The 20,062-nt window shown below is 42.2% G+C and overlaps 1 protein-coding gene and 1 long non-coding RNA gene across 4 annotated transcripts in view; one reads left to right on the top strand and one right to left on the bottom strand.

Moving 5' to 3' along the window:
- Nucleotides 1-20,062, bottom strand: part of NCAM2 (neural cell adhesion molecule 2) — a 215,440-nt gene that overhangs the window by 178,539 nt on the left and 16,839 nt on the right. The gene's annotated exons all lie outside the window — the stretch shown is intronic.
- LOC309340073 lies at nt 843-17,212 on the top strand. The gene is made up of 3 exons (XR_014155796.1): nt 843-888; nt 3,814-3,862; nt 17,124-17,212. It is a non-coding gene; the product is annotated as an uncharacterized lncRNA (long non-coding RNA).

The following is a 20,062-nucleotide window of genomic DNA, read 5'->3' as shown; positions in this document are numbered from 1 at the left end:
CTGTACCTCATTTTTTTAGAGAATGAAGAAGGTCACTAATCTCTACACCATCATAACTGAAAATGAAACTAGGCTAACAGAAGCCCTTTCCTTGTGTTACTAATGAGTAGGCAATTACAGATGATCCAACCTATGAGCAATGCTATTAAAATCTGCAGACCATGAACTATCTGTATTATTTTACCCTATTACTGAGACCTGAGGCTACACCATAGATACTAGGAATGGGATGCCATACAAGTTTTGTCTTCTCTCTCAATCCCTTTCCCCTCCACTACATACATGTATACAGGAAAAAACCTGCCCGGCCAGAGGCTGAACACAGGGAAAATATAACAAAACCATGTCAGTGGATTCACACTGACACATTTATATAAAAAAGCTTTTTCTTGGAAGAGTAATTTTTATATTTCAGTTTCACTTGAATGAATGCATTGAAGAGGTGAGCTGGGAGGTAGGAAAATTGTATGTTTGTATGGCATTGTCCCAATAGTAGAAGACATGATTTGCTCTTCTTCCTATTAGATTGAATTGTGTTTATAAGGTGTCGTGAAACTGCAGTTTTGTGAGGCTGTTTCTTGATTTAAAATGGTGGAGTGAAGGAAAAGCATCCTCTGTAATGACACTCCTGTCTACGATACAGATTTCCCCACACAAAGGGAATATGTACTATTAACAACGTCCATAGTGATTGGTACATCTGAGTACTATTATTTGTATATCAAATGAAAGCACTCTGTAATGCGTCTGCCATTATGTTACATTACTTCAGAGATTAATTCAGCCTAGGAACTCTCAGATAATATGAACATTTCTTGTCTTTGTCAGCCATTTATAGGATGAAAAATCCATGCCTCAAGAAAGGAAAAGCTTCATCAAGATATCTTGGTAGGCTGGTTATACTGATTTATCTTTATCTTTTGTTTTCCTTCTGTTGCTTCAGCAGATATGTAAGTGGAGGGGAGTGTGGATAATGACAAGCAATTTCATTCTGGAACATGTGCATTGTTCAAAAAGATCTTATCAACTGAAATTGATTACTAGTCTCTTCCAGTGCTTCAGGTTAGCTCTCACAGTCCCTTTTTATGAACCAATTCACTTAAAGTATTAAATACTTTAAAAATAATTATGAAGAATGGCTTTTGATATGAAAGAGTTGCTGCCAGTATGATATGCAACCATTCTCAGGAAACTATTTTCCCTGTGATGATAGCCCAACTTGGAAGCATGTGGGTTAAAAAGAGCAAGGCCATTCACTGGTCCTGCCTCCTCTATTCCGTCGCCATGACTAGCCACACTCTTCCCCTCATGCAATTCAGTCTAGGGATTCAACATCTAGAATAAAGCTTATGGGTAAGAGGAATGACCTGCAGTATATGGAAAAGTTTTGAACATGCAGATGGGGTCAAATGCTGAGTGAATTCCACTGTAGGCATGCATTGCTTTATAAAAGAAGTCAGACTCCTAGTTTTTTTATCATTTATACTCCGTTGCTATTCTGATAGCCAATTCATATCACACAAATAAATATGATCGCAAACATTTTTTGGTGTTTCTTTGCTTTGAAGAAATGAGAATGAGGTCACTAATTGACATACGCTAACATAGAAAACAATGCTAAGCACTCTACTCACAATGGTAAGCTGGCCTGCTGAAATAATAATTTAAAAAGATGTGATGAAGGCTTGTGAAAGTGGCTCAATAAAAGTAGGGGTTATTCGTTGCCTAGGACCTACAGTGTCCAGAAAATAATAGGAATTCAGTAAAATGTACTATACAAATATCACTAGGGTTCACTCTTCCTGGCGAAGACCACTATTGCACTGTAATTTAGCAGACATTTCAATTTCAAAAGGTATTTTCAATGTTATGATATGGTATATGTCTAAACATCAAATTGATTCTTATTATAAACCACTCAACCAAAGAGAGTTTAGCACATTTGTAAAGAAATTGCACACATGTTCTGCCATTCATACACTTTTCTTTCAATCATTTCAGCAATAAACTGTTAGAAAAGGAAATCAAGTAATTCCATTTCACATACAGGTTGGCAAAATTATAGGGGCATATAATTTATAAGTACAAACCGCAGTCTAATTTCCAAAAAAGAAACTTGTAATAAAACTTTTAAGTTTGATGTAAAATAAACTTTTGCCTACTGAAGCAGAAATGTGAACTATAATGTAGTTATGCCAGTTGATTTATAAAAGGCATATTACTTGCATCTAAGTAAATATGAACCTAAGAATTGTCATGCACATCTAAGTACCAGTGGACTGACTCAACACCAAAACTCTAATGACATTACATTCTTATTTATTTAAATATTTCAGGTCTTTCATTCCGAAGGCTAAGAATGAAGTGAAAATCAGTATAAGAATGGGCAAAAGGAAAATAGGGGTGGTAAATAAACTATATATTCAAATTACAAACGACATTCCTTTCTTTGTAATGTGAAAATATAATAGCCCTGGCACCAATGGTATCTGTCTAAGCTGGTCCCATGTTTTGTTGGAGGAACTAGACATGGAAGAAGGGGTAAATTTCTTTACAGGTGCAATGTCAGCCAAGCCAGTTGCTATGGCAATGGCCCAGTGCTGTCTATATAAGTCATTAAGGCACATCAGCTCAGCGGTCCGGGCGCTTGTGCTGAATGACAGTCAACAAGTCAGTCTGTGAATTGGAATATGTGTTACGTCTTGAATTGCTGGAGCAACAGATATACTTTGTGCTTGTATATATCTGTATCTGTATCTGTATCTAAAAGCCTACAAGCTGTATGTATATATCAATGTATGTAACTGTATTACTGAAGCATAATCTTCTGCAGCAGTAAAACTGTTTGGACCTAAGCTGCCTGTGTGTGGTGATTGTAACTGTGGACAACTTTCGCTATGTGGATATCTTAGCTCAGATTCCCAGCACCCTTGACATTCATATATTAAGTGTGTCTATGAAGGAATCACACATGTCATGCAACAATAGAGCTCTAATTGGTACTAAAAGCCTGCTATCTCTATTAAGATCTTCTAATATGGCTCATAAATATTTCTACTTATTGAATCAAAAGTGGAAAGGGGATCAATAAAACCAACAAAAGTCTCTGGTTATTGTTGTTTTTAATGTGAAGATATTTATGAATCAAATGATTCAGTATAAAATATTGATCTATAGCTGGCTCCAAACCCAGCCTGCTTGTCTGCCAATAAGTAATTCGTAAAATAAAGCAACCAGTTTCTGAATGGTTATTGCCATGAAAATAATACGTATATATGTTATTATTAATATACATAGGTAAGTGACTTATTATATACAGTGGTGCCCCGCAAGACAAATACCTCGCAAGACGGAAAACCCGCTAGACGAAAGGGTTTTTCGCTTTGGAGGCACTTCGCTAAACGAATTTCTCTATGGGGTTGCTTCGCAAGACGAAAAAATCTTGCGAGTTCCCGCGGTTTTTTTTCGCTTTTTTTCACCCTTTCCCTAAGCGCTAAGCCGATTATCAGCTGTTCCGCTGATAAGCCGCTTCTCAGCTGATCGCTAAAAGCTGCTAGACCACTAATAGCGCTAATCCGCTAAGCTGTCAATGGGCTTGCTTCGCAAGACGAGAAAACCGCTATACGAAGAGCCTCACGGAACGGATTCTTTTCGTCTTGCGAGGCACCACTGTATAAATAAATGTGGACCCATTTCAGTCTAGGTCCAGGTTGAATGGAACAAACTGGCTTTAGTTGTCCAGGAGAGGAGGGTGAAGTGTTACACTGCTGGGCTTAATTTCTCAGCAGCTTTTTATACCATCATCCATAGCAGGGCTTCTTTCAGAGGGAGCTTACAGGAATTCAGTTCTAGAACCTCTCAGGTGGGTGCCATTGCCATTCTAAAAGAATGAGGAAGATATTCCTGGTGAGTTCTGGCACCTCTTTTTCTGATCTTCTGCATGTATATGTTTTACTGAGCTGGCTTGATGGGTTGGGAGTGGTTTTGCTCAAACCTTCAAGGCTGGTTTCAGAGGGAAGCATTGAGGGCTGATACTTCAACTTCCTGGCAGTTGTGCTATAGAGTGCTGCAGGATATCATATTGTCCCCAGTGAAAGGTGCAACTTTTCAGGAAAACAATTCATAAGGTTCAAGATAAAAGAACAAGTCATAGGGCACTGAGGAATTTAAGCAACATACCCACTCCAGAGTAGGAGCAGCATTGTTGAGGTAAAAGGGCCTAGAAGAGGATTAAAAAAACAAACAAACACATGCATTGCAGACCTGAGCAGGGGTAGTGGTGATAAACCTTTATTCAAAATCACATCCTTTTACTCTCAGCTTGGACAGAATAACCAACTTTGTAGAGAAGCACACTGCTCAACTGTTCTGTAATCAATATGTCGAAGATCCTTGAATGTTAGGAACTCCAGAAAATACATGTCTAAAAGAGAAATTATAAGAAGTCACTGCTAATCAACAAAGCTTCAAGATCTGCTTTCAGTAGTGATCATTTACACTCCAGATTTCCTGATCAGGAGCTTGAAAATGCAGCAGATTCCAAGGGGGATGCATTTGGTGCCAAGTGTAAGAGGCATTGAATGCAAGCTTACCTGCCAAGTAACAACTGGGAATGCACTTCAAGGCTGCCAATATATAGATATATAGATACTTCCAAAATGGGGCTAGAACACTGATACAGTGTTTTTTTTTCTAGAAAAATAGGTGCCCGTACTTACCATGAAGTTGTTACAATAAGTGTCACACTTTTTAACAACAACAACAACAACAACAAATCTTGCCAGTACTGTGTACCCTTGAGTACCCCTAAAATAATAATCACTGCCTGTAAATATTGCTGCATGAACACATAGCAGAATTTCCAGGGACAAAATTTCCATTAGGGGACATTCACAACTCTTGTTTGTCAGGGTAATATCATATGCCTCCTCCGTGTGAGGTCTGGAGTGTGGCAACATGAAAATGGGCCTTTTCTGCAGTGGCTCCTCATTTGTGTAATGCTCTCCCTGGGGAGATCCAGCTGGCACCTTCATTATACACCATTAGGTGCCAGGCAAAAACATTCCTCTTCAACCAGGCCTTTGGCTGATTAACATCTTATACCCCTTTTTAATGTGTTTGAAAGAGAGGGGATGTGGAGATGGGAGTGTATTACATTTTTTGGTTCTTTTTTATTATTTATTTTGTGTTTTTGTATTGTGCTTTTATGTTGTGAGCCACCTTGAGATCTACATATAGTGGGCAGTATACAAATTCAATAAATACAAATAAATAATAAAATAATTTTCAGAAACATTTACAGGGATGTTTCCTAGCCACTCCATGTGGCATTAACTTTTAAACAAGTTAGAAGAAGAGGAGGAGGAGGAGGAGGAGGAAGAAGAAGAAGATGACAACGACTTAAAAGCCATTGGACCACCTCATAATTATAAATGTAACTAAATTTAAAAAGGTAAAGGTAAAGGACCCCTGGATGGTTAAGTCCAGTCAAAGGTGACTATGGAGTGTGGCGCTCATCTTGCATTGGGCTAAATACTAAATATCTCCTACCCGCATACATCAAATGACTTTTACAATATTCATCATTGCCTCTGTCTTTTTAAATTATTATTTACTTTCATTGGAAGCACAGTCCCAACCTAAACTGAAACTCATTTTTATAAATTATATAAATCAATGCCAAAACTCATTTAACAACATTCCTTTTTTTCTTTTAGACTGCTTTCACCATCCCAAATGAATGCAATATGTATAAAATCATTTATGAGGACCAAATGTATTGTTATTACCTAGGTGCTCTTCTGAAGCCTCTCAAATAGAAAATCTTTAAATGTAATGATACAGAAAAATGATACCATCTTAAAACAGAATGAGAGCTCCAAAGACTTTGGAGTTTATGATTAAGAAATAACAGCCCTGGCATATTAATATATAGTGGATTAATTCCGTGGAACAGTTTTCAATTTTAGCTAATCCTGTTTGCAAAATCTTCATCAACCAAACAGATGGATAGTATTATTAGAAGCAGAGTATTAAAGATGGATTATTGGAATGTCCAATATTTGACAAATGATAATGAGTTAAAACAGCTGAGAAGGAAAATCCTTTTGTCCTTTTATGAAAATCCTGATGGAGATGAACAAAAAAAAAAAAAAAAAAGATGACACTCTTGAGGGAAGTGAGGAGTGAAAGACAGAATTAGATATGATAATTTCAGTGAATTCCCAAGATTCTCTTCAAAATGTCATGTGCTCTTAAAGAAAATCTTGAAAATCTGCTGCATCCAAGGATGAGGGTGATAATTTTCATAAAGCTTTGAAAAAAAGTATTGTCCCCAAATGGAAACAAGGACATGAGACACGCATTATTCACATATGGCACAAATAAATACCCATCGCATCATGGCTACCACTCTTTAGTAAAATGATACTTAGAATGAATACATCCTGTTGTCATCCCCGTTAAGCAATTCCACCCTGGTTCTTATCCTGGGATCAACCAGTATCTGACCGTTGCTCATTGCACGCAGTCCATTCAAAGAGGGAACTATAGGCAGCATAATCCATCTCACACTATCTAATCTATGAGGTCAATGAAGCTACCAATGCTCTGTGGAAAACAAATCCCAGTTCCCTCATGCCAATTAGGTACAGCAGCCTTCACTGCTGTGGTGTCTCTGGGAGGTCACCAATATAATCCAGGTGATTTCATTTTGTACCAGCTTCTGTACTTCCTTCAAATGAAGACACATGGGAATATTCTAGTCAGTAGATGAGCAGTGGATGAGTAGTAGAGACTAGGTCGCCCTTCTCTAGGTATGGTCTCTGCTGGTGTACTACCCTATGATGTACTGTACCTAGCACTTCCAAGTCCAGGAAAACCTCAAAGCTGCAAACTTGTCCTCCCAAATCAATAGTCAGCAGCAAAGCTCCATTTAGAGCAGTTGGTTTTCCTACCAAGAACCTTAATCTTATTTGGTTTATGTCTCAGCTAGCTCAGCAAAAATCCAATTAAAAAACCCACAGCTCCTGACCCCTATTTACGAGCATGACAGCCTCCCTGGGGTTGTTAGATGAAGATGAAAGGTAAAGCCATATACTGGTGACATTGTAGCCTGTATCTCCAGATTTTCAGGCAAACATTTGGGGGAAAGATGGAGTTCTGAAGCACCCTCTAGATTAAAAGCCATGTAATGGAGCAGAAATCTGTGCACACTTCCTTTTGGGAATATTGTTCCAAAAGGATTGGAATCACCATTATGCTGTGCCTAAGCTCAGCCCAGGAAGATGGGCCAGGAGGATACCATGATCAGTGTTACTGAAAACTACTGAGAGGTCCATTCCCTGGCATTATCATTCTGGTGCATCCATCCTGCTATCCAACACTTGTTTCTTGAAAAAGTCTTCCCATTCTGCATGGCAGCAGAAGCAAATGCATTAAACCCAACTCAGTCAAACTTCACACACCTTGTGAGCAATTCCTCAAATTGACATTCAAGATGGAAATGGTATTATCTGAAAGCTTCATGCATTTCCACATACACATGTGACATGTACATGTCACCTTTGCAGTTCCCTCCCCTAAGTGGTGTATGGGATGCTGCAGGAAGTCAAGTAAACAAACATGACAATAAGCTTTTATAAATTAATACTTCCATGTGCAGTGCCCTATTTTGGATACTGTACCAGATGGACTTTTAGTTGGATGAAGCAGGGTACTTCTTAGTTAATAGGTAAAGACAGCTTTGACCAGCCTAATGTTTCAGACATAGTGTGTTCTCCCTCATGGAGAGCACAGGTTGCGGGCGGGGCTGACAAGACACCTCACTGTTACTAGGCAAATGATTTGGCCATCCTGTAAGCAGGGGCGGGCTGTTACTGGGGAAATTTAGATGTTGCCAATTAGTGATTGACAGCCCTATTTGTTAAATACAAGGCACGCAGCAACGGACGTCCTCTTTCACTGCATGCTTTGGATCACCAGGAGCACTTGGACCGTGGAGTTATCTTCTCATTGTCTGGTTACATTTCTTTATTTCCCCCTTCTCTTTAATCCTCTCTACTCCCTTAATTAATTCCACCCCTCTTCTTTTCCTCTTTTATTTCCCACCCCACCCCTTACCCTGCCCTTTGAGAAGATCCTCCCTGTACCTGTGAGCGCTGCCTGTGCATAATCCTCCTTGGCTTGTCTTTCCCAATAGGGAGAGAGCCCCCATTTAGGGGCTTTCTTTTGCAGAAAGGTTTCCCTCATTTTAACTGTTTGTTAATTGTGGGGCTAGTCAGGACTGTTCCCAGCCTAGCTGGAATCACTTTCGTTTTTAGTATCCCCAAAGGTGGCTTTATTTTGGGTGTGTGCAGCGCTGTTGGCCGAATTTTAATCTAGCCTTGGGCAGGAGCACCATTTTGAGCTTCCTTTAATATTGCAATGAGTCAAAGATTTTTAAGAGCAGAAGCAGTGAGGCCTACATTCAGTGTTAGGATATTTCCGTTCTACCTTAAAAGGGAGCAGGCTTTGTGAGTCACAGAGTCTGCGTACAGTGGTGCCTCGCAAGACGAAAAGAATCCGTTCCGCGATTCTCTTCGTCTAGCGGTTTTTTCGTCTTGCGAAGCAAGCCCATTGACGGCTTAGCGGATTAGCGCTTTTAGCGGCTTTTAGCGGCTTAGCAGATCAGCTGATAAGCGGCTTAGCGGCTTAGAAAAAGGGGGGGAAGGGGAAAAAAACCTGCAGGAACTCGCAAGACATTTTCGTCGTGCGAAGCAAGCCCATAGGGAAATTCGTTTTGCGAAGCGCCTCCAAAACGGAAAACCCTTTCGTCTAGCGGGTTTTCCATCTTGCGAGGCGTTCGTCTTGCGGGGCACCACTGTATTTCCTGTTCACAGGAAGTTTATGTTATGTCTATGCTTTTGTTTCTCTGTGCCTGAACACGCAAGCAGGCAGTCATGTTTTTTCTTTTGTTCTGACCAACGCTGAATAAACTTCTAAATAATGCTCTCCTGCATGCATCTTTCGCTGTGCGAATTCTGCTGATAGAGCGTGCATCAGCTCTGGAATGTGGCAAGCTATTTTCTGGAGCTCGTGTCGCTAATTGCTGATACTGTATCTACGGGAGATCTATGGATTGTCCAGAGGCGACGTGGGGGCCATGATGGGCTTTATCTCCCTGGCAGTATCCCAACATTCAGGCCTAAGCCTGCTACAGTTAGCAGTAAATTGTGAAGTCTCTGTGACATGTGACTCATTCTCTAAGAATGTATCTTGCTTGCAGGCTCAGTTGGTATTGCATATTTGGGGCAGAGTGGAGCCAGGGTCTCTATGCCTCCAATGACTATGAGCACTCTGTGTATGCTCTTTAACTATGCTGTTTCTAAACAAGTTTATTTTCTTCAAGTTTGTTTTGCCCTGATAGTGGCTACCACTATTTTAGAGAGGAATTGTGGCTTAGTGGCTAGAGGACAGGACTAGGTCCTGGGAGACAGGGTTCATGTCCCCCCTCTTAGCCATTATTATAACAAAACAAAACAAACTGCTCCTTTTGGACTATTCTGTGGCTGGGTGGTTGGGCCCATTTGTGATATCATTGCCCCCCCCCAAAAAAGAAAGGAAATAAAAAGAAATTTGGGTTTCTTGTGGAGGTGCTTCCCTGTAAAAGGGCAAGCAGGCGTACCTGGTCAGGCAGTGGGCTGCCTCCAGCTTGCTATTTCACTGGAAACATTTATGCCTGGCCTAGCAGGTAATCCTAGGGCTTTGCCCTAGAATTCGATGGCCTGGAAGCGTTTCTGGCCTGAATAGTGTCCCTATGTGGTGCATGAAGCATTGGTTTCACCGGTTCCTTACATTGTTTAGTTTTTTTGCAGACTATGACAGGGCTTTTGCAGATGCCTCAAGAGCTTGCCTTTCCTGCAGAGGATGACTTGCGGATGCCCCAGGTGCCTTTTTCCATAAGGAAGCATCTTTGGAGGCTGTGATCCAGGAGGAGGGCAAAGAGGAGCAGGGATGATGATTCAGACATCACCTTGGACCTCTACAGGGGTCAGGGTGAGGCTGTCCTGGGTCTTTAGGGATCATCCTGGATAGATCAGCTGGTCAGCGCATAGTGCTGGTAATGCCTAGGTTGCAGGATTGGTCCCTGTATGGGACAGCTACATGCCCCCCATAGCTCTACCTGGACACTTAGGTCCAGTGTCGAGGGCCTTTTGGTGGTTCCCTCACTGCGACGGATGTAACGGGTGCCACGTTTGCAATATGCAAGCGGGAGGAAGCACCTTTGAGTGCCCGCATTGCAGTTTGCTCTGTGCGTTGCAGGGCACAGCGCTGCACGGGCTGCATTTGCATTGCATTGCATTGCGTGAGAGATTGCATTTGCATTGCACGGAGGGTGTGTGCATTGCACGGAGTGTGTAGTTGCATTGCACGAAGTGTGTTGTTGCATTGTATGGAAGGTGTGGTTGCATTGCACGGAGTGTGTGTGTGTGCATTGCACGGAGCGTGTAGTTGCATTGTATGGAAGGTGTTTTTGCATTGCACAGAGTGTGTGTGCATTGCACAGTGTGTGTAGTTGCATTGCACGGAGTGGGTAGTTGCATTAAGCGGAGTGTGTAGTTGCATTGCATGGAGTGTGTGTGCATTCCATGGAGTGTGTTTTTGCATTGCACGGAGTGTGTAGTTGCATTGCACGGAGTGTGCAGTTGCATTGCACCGAGTGTAGTTGCATTGAACGGAGTGTGTAGTTGTGTTGCACGGAGTGTGGAGTTGCATTGCACGGATTGTAGTTGCATTGCACAGAGTGTGTGTCTGAAAAGGAAGCTGGATCGGCGGCAGCTTTGTCAGGACTTCTTTAGGGGTTCTGGCCAGCGTCGGCCCTGTAAATTTACATATCATGATGGCAGCACAAGATGCCCCCTGCCCAAGCGGGGACTGGAAGCTGGCAAGCAATAGCTCAATACCTTTTGCCCATATTCCCATTTTATTTAGGGATCCAGATGGATATCGTTGCTAAAACATACCACTTGCCTAGGGAGAAGCTGTCTGCCTTGAAGGAAGTTATTTTGTAATACTTCCTCTGTAGCAAGTGATGCTTCATCAGATCCGACCTTGCTGGGTCACTTAATTAATCTTGCATGCAGAGTGGTTGCCCCAGGCCACTCCTTCCATTCCTGCTAGGCCAGGCTGCCTGCGGCCTGAGGTCCCCTTACCTTCGTGTATGCTTACCAAGTGAGGTGATACACAGATCTCATGCAATGGTTGCAATTCCAAAATGAATGCAATAGTAGTTCGCCATGGCAGGATACCTTGAGCCTGCACAGGGATTTTCAGGTTCATGCTGATGCTGCTGGATCTTTGCCCTTTGGTTTTTTATTTCAGGGGCTGCTGGTGTGCATAGCCATGGCCTCCAGCCCGGTGTGGTGAAGCAATCATGTGACCTAACTTTTCTTGAGTTTTCCCCATTGTAGTAGCAGTTCACATGTGGCCCGAGGAGTTCAGTGACCATCGGATCTGCTTTTGGTCTGATAACCAGGCAGTGGTGAGCGTCTTGGCAAAACAGTCCTCACGCTCCAGCAGAGTCTCCGCCCCTCCGCTCACGCTTCGAGCTGCGCTGCTTAAGGTTTAATATTGTACTTTATGCTCTCCTGATTACGGGATCCTCTAATGATGTTGCTGACACTCTATCCCATTTTCAGATGGAGCGCTTCAGATCCTGGGCTCCAGACACTCAGCTACTGCCAGACTTTTCCAGACCACCTGTGGCACTTTGACAACAATTAGTTGTCAATTACAGAGAGCAGCAGCTTCCATTTCCCCTTCTGCTTTTAGCTCTTATGAGAAGGCCTGGCTGTATATCTTAGCCTTAAGCTGGCAGTCCTCGGCCATTCAGAAGAACTGGTCCCCATCCTCTGAGCAGATCCTGCAGTATTTGGTCCACCTGCTGCAGATTGGATGTGCTGTTAAAACTATCAGTATTCAGTCCGCTGCAATGTCTGTTATAGTAAAGCTTTAATTTGCAGATACCCTTGTATAAAGTCAGTTGTGCGCAGGGCCTTGGAAGGTTGGAATAAGCTCCAACCTCATAGGACAGTGGGCAGGAAGTCGGTCAATTTTTACCTATGCAGTATCTGCAACAAGTTATAACTTGTCTGCTGGTTAAAGATCAAGGCGAGACTCCTTTCAGTATTCCATTGCATTTTTGGTGCACTGAGGGTTGGGGAAATTGTGTTGGAGCCAGCACGGGGCTGAGAGTCTGGAGGCTTATTGCTTCAGGACTTTTCCTTATCTGCTTTGGAGCTGGTCATTAGAGTGGGGAACTCTAAAACAGACCTAGTGGGCAGGAGTGCCACCATCAGGCTTCCCCTCACAGGTGAGGAGGGCCCTTGCCCAGTTATGGATACCAGAAATATTTGGCTTTTCATTCCCCTGGGTGCTGGCCCGCTCCTAGTGCATGAAAATGGGTTCCCGTTAGCCAGGCATCAATGTGCTTACGTCGTGCACCAGTTATTATGGCCTGCGGCTTGCCTACCGCTGAACACGCCTCATTCCTTCCGAATAGGGCTGCTGCAAAGGCTGCACACTGGGGGCCTGTCAGTAGACAGGATTGTGAATACTGGTCATTGGAAGTCTGATGCTGACAAGGGTTACATCAGGAAGTGTCACTAATGATGTCTGTGCTGATGCCTGTCTGTTATTTCCGTTTTTCATAGGAGCAGCTGTGCACATTTAGATTGGCGGTTGAACAGGCCAGAAAGCATGTTAATAAGGCGGTGGAAAATAAATAAAATAAAGTAAAATAAATAAATAAAAAATAAATAAATAAATAAAATAAAAAATAAAAGCATTGTACACTGGGCTGGCAAGCGTGCTGAAGAGTCTGGACTGGGGCGCCATCTCAGTCTTCCTGCCCATGTGAACATATACTGGGTGTCCAGACGGGGAATGCTTTGGGAGGAGTTCCTTCCTTTGGTGCGGTCGAGTGTGACATGTGCAGGTCCTCCCGCAGTGCTAGTGGTGCAGCTGGACGAGAATGACTGGCCGTCTTCTTACAGCATAAATTTGCGTTCCTGCATGCAGGAGGACTTGGATGAGTTGATGGCAGCTCTCCCTGGACTCAAAATAATTTAAGGCATTGGTTCAAGGTGGTCTGGAGGGAGGGTCGGAGCACCTGTCCCCTCCAATGCGCAAAGGTAATCCTTTAAAGGAATCCAAGGATTTGCCATGCTTTTGTCGACCCCTTTCGAGGGGTAGGGCCACACAAGGGTCCCTGGAGCATTTAGGGTGCGCTTGAGTCTGATCCTGGTTCATTGCTCCCCCATGATGTTTGCTTGTACTGACGATATGGTGGGGCCCAGTCGTCAGTGCTGCCCTGCTGAGGTCAGGTGCAGATAGTCGGAACCAATGCCTAGACAAACTACCACTGAGCAGGCCAGAAAGCATGTTAATAGGGCGGTGGAAAATAAAATAAAATAAAATAAAATAAAATAAAATAAATAAAATAAAATAAAATAAAATAAAATAAAATAAAATAAAATAAAATAAAATAAAATAAAATAAAATAAAATAAAATAAAATAAAATAAAATAAAATAAAATATAAATAAAATAAAATAAAATAACAGTGGTTCTGTGATATTGCACCCTGCTATTTCCTTCAAGGCTGTTGCCCCCTTTAGGGCAGATGGGGTGCATCTTTCCGCTATGGGGAACGACACCTGGCTGGATGCGGTTGCTTTGGGATTGAAGGAAGGGTTGCATTTGTGAGTGGTTTGGCGGTGAGCTTCAGTGCTCAGTTGGCGGTTAGGCATTGGTCTGGAATTGGTTGCTGGGGGGTATGGATTCAGCTGTGCCTGCCCCCCAAAATGCTGCTGCTGGTGGAGGGGTATGGATTCGGCTGTGCCTGCCCCTCCAAAATGCTGCTGCTGCTGCTGCTGCTGAAGGGTTTTACCGTTAAAGGAACCCAGGGGCTCCCCATGCTATAGTTCGAAACCCCCTGGCAAGGGGCTAGGGCCACGCAAGCCCCTGGGAGCATTCTGGGGAGAGGTGAGGCATGGTTCCCAGTCCCGTCTCTCTCCTCAGGTGACTTATCCTTCCTGACTTTGCGGGGGGTGCGAATGTCAGAGCTGTCCCCGTGCGGGGGCAGTTAGTGCTACCAATGCCTAAGCAACCACTCACATTGCTGTATTTGAATAAAGTTGTGGCCAAAATTATGCCAAAAACCTTAAACAAAAATTAAGTGTCAATTGTGTTTTTCTTGGGGGGGGGGGGCGGTGTCTTGGGGACCTCGACGCGCAACACAAACAAACCCAAAGGACATATTGAAATGTGAATGTGACTTTAGTGATAGAGAATCTTTCATGGAAGCTACTTAAATACCAGGCCTTTGGCCTTTCAAATGTGTTTGTGGGAGATAGGTTATTGGTTTGTTTTTGTTTTATTATGTAATTTGTTGTCAGAGCTGCCTCTAGGTCCCAGCTCACAGAGGACCAACGCTAGGCTGTCTTAATGTACAAAAGTCTTTATTGAAGTTCAGTTTCCATTTCAAAGCCGCAGCGTGCAGCCCTACGTCTTAAACCCTAGATCGGCGAAGTCCCGTCTGAGTCTCCTCCCCTCTGACACCAGTTTAAGATCCTAGCCCTGCTCCACCTTTTCCGCTGCTCTCTCCTCCTCTGGGTCCTCCTGCCCGCTGGGGCATTGCCCTTTCTGGACTCTTCTGACGCTGAGTCGCTTAGCTCCTCCCCCTGCCTCCGGCGGGCTTTAGGACCCGGTTCCCAATCCTCATTCTCTGCTGTCCCGCGCTCCTGTACATTTGAACTTGCCTCTCGCGCCAACCCAGTGACCTTTCTCCTAACCGTTACACTACTTCTGTCACTGCTTCCCTCTTCCGGGATACTGGCCGGATCTGACCTCCCCTCCGTTGTCCGACTCTCCGATGGAGGCGTGGTCAGCTCTGCCTCGTCTTCTCTCCCTGGTGGGGAATGCACTGGCCCCGATACTTGGGACTCTTCCCCCCCACTCTGCTCTGGTGGGGAAGCTGGTCCTGATTTCCAACTACTGCTCTGGGAGTCCCTGCTGCCCCCTTGCTCCTGGGGCGTTCCCCTTGGGAACCCCCTACCCCTGGCCACTGGCGCCCCCTTCTGTGAATCTTCCGATTCGCTGGAGAGGCTCATGGAATCCCTCGGGCCACTGTCATCTCCTACGCTCCCCTCGGATTCCTCCCCCTCGCTCTCCATTTCCTCCCCCTCCTGTGCCTCTGCTCCTGAGCCCCTGACATTTGTGTTCTCATTGTGTGTGTTTTTTATTGTTAACCACCCTGTGATTTTCGGATGAACAGCAGTATACTAAAGAAATAAATACAATATCTGAACAGCATGTAATCAGATGTGAAGGACATGACCAACTCTTCATAGGGTTAAGCTATCCAGGTAGTGATTAAAAGAATGCTATATTCTTTTTAAAAAGAAAGAAAATGTCCAGGCTATTCAGAAACAGCTTGAGATTATGTATGTTTTTTCAGAAGTATGTCCAAAGGAGTTCAATGGCATTTACTCCCACATGAGTGTGCAATGGATGGTGGCCTTATTGGTCAGCTAAAAATTTTATTTTAAAAATCTGCAGTGCAGTTTGGAGAATGTTCACACAGCAGTGGTTGTGCAAATATGAAAATCAACCATTAAAACTCTAAGTGTAAAATGTTAAAACAGTCTACCTTGAGAGGGAGAAAACAGCCGAGACAAATTTAGGTATCACACTTGTTTATTTCTAAATCAGTTTGATACATATGTCTTAAAAAATACAGTGACCTAAATGCTGAATTACTAACTTCATCTTTTTGCACTTAACAGTTTGTAAATCCTGCAAAGTTGGTTTCATCAAAAGATGTTGGGGTTTCTGAAAACCTTAGGTTTTATTGCCAAGTCTGCAAAAGCCATATTTTCCATGGATATCAATACACATACAGACACTAAAATGGCATATTTAACCCCCCCTGCGCCCCCCGTTTCCCACATCCAGAGGAAATGCCACTGAATAAACAATTGTAGTCTCTGGTTTTTTTCATAGTCTGTCGCCCACAAAAGAAAAGAAAGCACGTTGGAAACAGCAAAATAGGCTATTAAGCCCAGTATGTTAAAGGCACAGTACACCTTATGCAAATAATTCCTGGTACAGTAGTTTAAGACTAAGATCAAGCCAGCTGTAGCACACATACAGATAGCCTTGTTCAAGAATATATTTAAATGCAGAGATTTTACAAGGACAAACACTACATCGGCTTTAGCAATGTGACTAGAAAATTCCTAACACCTCTAGTTTTGAAAAGGAGTGCATGCTTGATCTCACAAATGTTGCATTTTTTTAAAAAAACACCAAAACAAATACAAAACTGTTTTGTCATTAGTATAGAATCATAGAATTGTAGAGTTGGAAGGGATCATGACAGTCATCTAGTTCTATACCCAGCAATGTGTGAATATTTCATCCAATGTGGGGCTCAAACTCACAATCTTGAGATTGGGATTCTCATGCTCTACTGACTCAGACTTCATATTTCACTGTTTTCAAAGATACTTCATGTACTATTTAACTAGAATTATAGGCATGTCTCCAATTTTATCTTCCTTTACCAAGAAATTACTAGTGTGTCATTTCCCATACAGCCACAGAGTTCAGATTTTATAAAGTTTAACTCAAGATTCATATTTACTAATAGTACTATGGGCAATCATTCATGTATTTGTTTTGTTTGTTAAGTTTGTGTACCAGCCTTCATCTGAAGAACACAGGGCAGTTCACAACAAAATAAAAAATGAGAACACAAAAGACATAACAAACAAAAAACAAACAGACCTATAACCCCTCCCACAGACACATATTTATTTACTAAATTTGAACATCATCACCCAGTTTGGCTTTTTATCACCAAGTCCTCCTGCAACAAGGAATCATAGAATTGTGGAGTTGGAATGAAACTGAAGGGTGTGAGAAAATACAGAATAAAATGTAGAGTGGGAATTTCATGAGGAATCATAACATTATCTAAGGACTGTTCATGTGTCAGTTGATTGAACATCAAGTGGTGACTTTCTCTTCCTTATCAAGCACTATGTAGCAAGTATTAATCTTACTTCATGCTGTCCCAAGCTCTGGAGTGTACCAGGAAGCCAAGTGGGCTCCACAAAGCAGGAAAGCATCCAGATGTTCCAGAGTATGACCAAGGAATGGACAGGAGCACCAGTCATAACAGCTGGAAAATCCCTCAGAGCCATTTGAAGATGCACTTGTTCCATCAGCCTCCAAAAGGTGGATCATCTTCATTGGTCCTCACCTCTTTGGACGGGAAAAGGTGATGAAAACCTTGATCCCAGCAGAACGTGACAAGGTCCAGAGTGTGACCTGCCATATGCATTGGACTGGTGCCTTTTAAGGGCAGCCCCATGGTCAACATGGTATCTATGAAGTCCTGAGCCACCCCAGAACTAGCCACCTTGGCATGGATATTAAAGTCCCTCCAAAGTCCTCAATACTGCCTCCCAAACCAGTTCTGCCAGCTCAGGCAGGGAAACTAGTCCTTTTAGATCTAATGAATGAAAATTTGCACAGAGTTAAAGATCAAGAAACAATGGTTCACTACCTTGGATAAGATATCCAAAAGGAGCTTATACAGCTTCTAACAGGTGCTATAAAACAGAGTTTTAGCACATGCAAACTCAGCCAAATACTACTTAATTATTCTGGACGGCATACCTGATGTTAGTCATATTGAACAAATGATAATGAATGTGCATTATGTTGATGTAATCAGACTATCAGATAGTGAGGTGTCTGAGCCTGAGGCTATCATAAAAAAATTCTTGGGATTTGTTCCACTAAATTTGCAGGTGCCTTTATATAACAAACTCTTCCTGGATAGCTTGAGAAAATTTGATTATCAGTTGTGAATCTATGTGGTCAAGGTTATAATCATGAAAGGTTATGATCATGAGAGTAACATGAAAAGCAAAGAAAATGGAAGACAAAAGAGACTCCTGGACATAAACTGTTTTTTGTCCTCTTCAATGCACACTCATTAAACTTAGTAGTCAATGGTGCTAAGTGTTGTCTGGGAGCAACTAGTTTCTTCAGTTTTGTTCTGCTGATATATAATTATTCCTCTGCATCGACTCAACATTGGAAAATTATAACTAGCCATGTATCAAATTTAGGGATAACTGTTAAGCCATTGAGCAAGACAAGCTAGGAGAGTCAGACTGATGCTTTAAAACCACTAAGATATCATATTGGTAGTATATATAATGCTTTAATAGAGATTTTTGATGGCACAAACCTAAAAGGTTCTCTGGAAATATTTTCTAAATTTAAGCTATGGTCCTTGCCAATGCAATTTGTAAGTTTGAGTTGCCGTATCCCTTGTTACATAGTGCAACATCCTTTTTGAAGTCAATCTTACAAGCAAGCTATTGCAAAATAAGGAAATAGATTTAAATTCAGCTACAAGCCAGTTGCAAGTGCCCAAGAATTACCTTGTGAGATGCAGGTACAATGAGCATTTTCAATCAGTTTTGACAGGTGCTACTGAGATTGCAAAGGATCTAGAAATACTATCAATGTTTGAGACAGAAATGGCAGTTTGAGTATAAGCCCCCAAAATAGGCACCACAAGAACCAAACCAGAAGTTCAAAATAGGTTTCTACTGTGCTGTCTTAGGCATTGCCAAACAACAATATAATTCCGAAAGCTACAACAATCTGGCTTCCTGTGTGATATATACAGTATCAACATAAAATCCACTGAAGATGCACTTAAAGCCTGCACGAATTTGATGCAGAATGGAAACAAATATAATGATGCTGAAGATCAGTGCTGTGATCTTGAAGACTTCCAAAGTCTATGCTGCCACAAGGAATCCGCAAGTCTCTTTATACTACAACAAAAACTCCTGTATAATGTGCTTCATGTTTTCATTGCTTTAAGAATCCTTCTCACACTTCTACTTTAGTGGCAGCACAGTTTCTAAAAGCACAAAATTACAAAAACTAGCTTATGCTCAACTATGTTGCAATGATAACTATATAAACTTAACATGCCCAATCATCAGCACTTGACCTGAAAGAATTGATGGCAATTGGTGAGATTTTGATGTGCCTGAAAATGTGCTTCTTTAATGACTGAGCCAAAAGATTCCTGATCCTGTGCAAGGTGTAAGATTCACAATCCTTTTACACTATTTTGAAATGGAGCTGAACCAGAATGCTTGGCCCAGCTTTTTATTTGGGTTTGTGTGTGTGTGCAGAATATTGGCAATAAAGTAGGTGGGGGCAAAGTAGTCACAAAAACTGCAGCAGGGGAGCAAAAAACCTTGCAAACATTTTGAGAGAGGAGCAAATATTTTGGCTTAATTTACTTAATAACAAGGTGGCAAGTCCCCACCCCACGCCTTCTATTTCACTATTTTAAAAGCATGTAGCTGACCACAGCAAGCATGCCGGAATTTTCTGCTTCCTGCTGCAGGAGGGATAAAATTGCCCATGGGAACACTACCATAGAAATCACACCATGCAACTGCTAGCAATGGGGTGGAGGAGGTCTGTATGTTGCCAGAGGGACACTTTTTCTAAAACTAAATACCGGTATAGTCTGGTGGTGGTTTCCATTAGCACTGTAGCTCAAGAAGAAAATGTTAGACCTCCCCTGCCTACATGCAATAGTAGGGATCACCTAGGATTAAAATTCACAAATGTTAGTGCAACAAACTATACAAATAACCTAACATGTAGGTAGGTCCTGTATCCACACACAAAGCAAAACACTGGCGTAATGGTAATGCTACTGGGGGGAGAGGGTTCTGAAAAGTCACCACAACCTTTTCCCTGGGGCAGCAGTGGAAGTGCATATATTTTGCTCAACAGTTTATTGTTAGTCTGCTCATGTGCTTCCGAGTGTGAGATGATACTTTACCAGGCCCATTATAATTTTAATATGTCCATTACACAGTACTTTCCTCCTATTCATGCTCTCAGATAACATTATTGTAATCACTCTAGCTAAGGGCTTTATCCTTCATACAGGAGGGAAAGGGAAA

The sequence above is a fragment of the Podarcis erhardii genome, assembly GCF_964252035.2.
Source record: "Podarcis erhardii genome assembly, chromosome: 4".
NCBI classification, from domain to species: Eukaryota; Metazoa; Chordata; class Lepidosauria; order Squamata; family Lacertidae; genus Podarcis; species Podarcis erhardii.
Note: the sequence above shows the minus strand (reverse complement) of the source record. Positions and strands in the feature narration are given on the sequence as shown.